We start from the raw sequence: 1,918 nt of genomic DNA, 5'->3' as shown, positions 1-1,918 counted from the left end.
GTGGCTGACTGGAAGGATTCAAGGTGAATATGTGTTTGTGTGCATGTGTATGTGTATGTGTGTGTGTGTGTGTGTGTGTGTGTGTGTCTACACATGGGTGCATGAGTGCATGTGAGTGTGAATAAGTGTCTAGTATGAAGATAGAAGGATGAATGAGTAAATAGGTCTTGGAGAGATTGATGTTTAGTTGTATGAGAATTACTGAAGGGAGAGGCTGATGACATGTTCATTGATGGGTGGATAATAGGTGGGTGATTGAACAGAATAAGTAGATACATGAAGAGGTGGATGCAAAGAAGGACGAATAATAGGTGAATGTAAAGATTGCAGGAAGTCAGGAAGGACGGAAGGAAGGAAGGGAAGGATCAACCTTTAATAGAGACAACAGAAAACGGGTCAGCTGAGTGTTCGCTCACATTCCACCCACAGCACTGCCTTAGTTTACAAGTTGAACAAAGCAATTAGAGTTCCAGATGTCCATGTGGCTCTCATCCACTCAAATTCCCACATCCAAAGGTAGATAGAAAATCCTCCAACTGTCCACCCATGGTGCACCTGCAACGTGGGGGTACTTGAGCATGAACAGGAAGCCATAGCGGAGCGTGGTGCTACTGGTCTCAGTTCCAGCAAAGAAGAGAGAGAGCACAGACATCATGAGGTTCTGGTGATGGAACTCTGTGTGGTGGTTGGACTTCTCCTGGTTCCAGATGGGAGAGAGAAGAGAGGGTCAGGGGTGACTGGACCTTTGCAAGGAGATGTACACATATCTCTGGTCACTGTCCTTCTGTCTGTGAGTCTCATACTATCTGGACCTCTGGACATTACTTGGCCCCAGACAATATGCCTTGGATTCTTCTATCTTCTTTTTCTACTTTGTTCTTCGGTGGTTTATCATGTTCTGTCTCCTAGGCTCTTTGTTCCTCTGTGGTCTTTTCTACTTTTGCCCCTTGCCCTGTGTTTCTTCCCCAGCCACACACCTTCTCTTTCTCTATGTCATTTTCTCCTCCCTTCTCTTTTCTTCCAGACATTCTACATCTCCTCCTCTCTGTTTCTGCCTCTCCTCACCATCCGCTGTCCCCTCCCATCTTTCTCTCCACATCCCCATCCTTCACTCTCACCCACCCCCTCTCTCATCCATGCAAGACTAACCTTCTCCATGCGCAGAAGGTAGGTATCAATGAAGTCTCGTGGAGTGCTGGGGTCCAAGGTGGCCCTGTGCTGCTCCACACTATGGCCAATGTAGTCAAGGATTTCCTGGAAGTTTTTGGCGATTTGTCTGTGCGTGCCAGGAAAGTACTTTAGGACAGCAGAGAAGAGCTGAAACACCTGCAAAAGAAGGGCCCAGGAGGTCACCTAAAATATCAGGTCACAGGAAATGGGCAGTGTTCTGTTTCTAGGTTTCCTAGGAACAAGTTTCTCTCTCCTTCCATCCTCTCCTCTTCCCTCCCTTGGTCCTCCTTCCCACTCTCACTCATCTTCTCTTGTTCCTTCGTTTTCACTGTGATGCACATAAAAACAACACAGCATCCTATCAGACGATCTCTGAATCTTTCTCCAGCACTCTCTTGCCTTGTATTCTCTATCCTCTTTTTCTCTCTTCTCTTTCCTAAACCATCATTTAGGCATTGTTTTTAAATCAGATCTCATATTTTTCAGATTGTCCTCAAACTCAGAACTTATCCAAAGTTGACTGTGAACACTGATCGCCCGTGTACTGGGATTGAATACATGTATCACCATAACTGGCTTATGTCGTGCTAGGGATGAACCCAGGGATGAATACAGGATAGATAAGTCCTATATCATCTTAGCTACAGCCAGAGATCCTGGGTCATCATTATCTTCATGTCTGTCTGGATGGCTGTGTATTCCTACATTGAGGTCTCTCCTCCTTGCTCATCTTCCCTCCCTTTGCCTC

General features: G+C 46.0%; 1 long non-coding RNA gene across 1 annotated transcript; it reads right to left on the bottom strand.

Annotated features, from left to right (window-relative positions):
• Positions 1-350: 350 nt before the first annotated feature.
• LOC114615703 lies at positions 351-1,353 on the bottom strand. Its single transcript, XR_003710505.1, has 2 exons — positions 1,150-1,353; positions 351-697 (listed from the first exon to the last, which is right to left on the bottom strand). It is a non-coding gene; the product is annotated as an uncharacterized LOC114615703 (long non-coding RNA).
• Between the last annotated feature and the right edge of the window lie 565 nt (positions 1,354-1,918).

Source organism: Grammomys surdaster, unplaced genomic scaffold, assembly GCF_004785775.1.
Source record: "Grammomys surdaster isolate TR1022 unplaced genomic scaffold, NIH_TR_1.0 133946, whole genome shotgun sequence".
NCBI lineage: Eukaryota > Metazoa > Chordata > Mammalia > Rodentia > Muridae > Grammomys > Grammomys surdaster.
The sequence above is the reverse complement of the archived record's forward strand: the minus strand, read 5'-3'. Positions and strand labels throughout refer to the sequence as shown.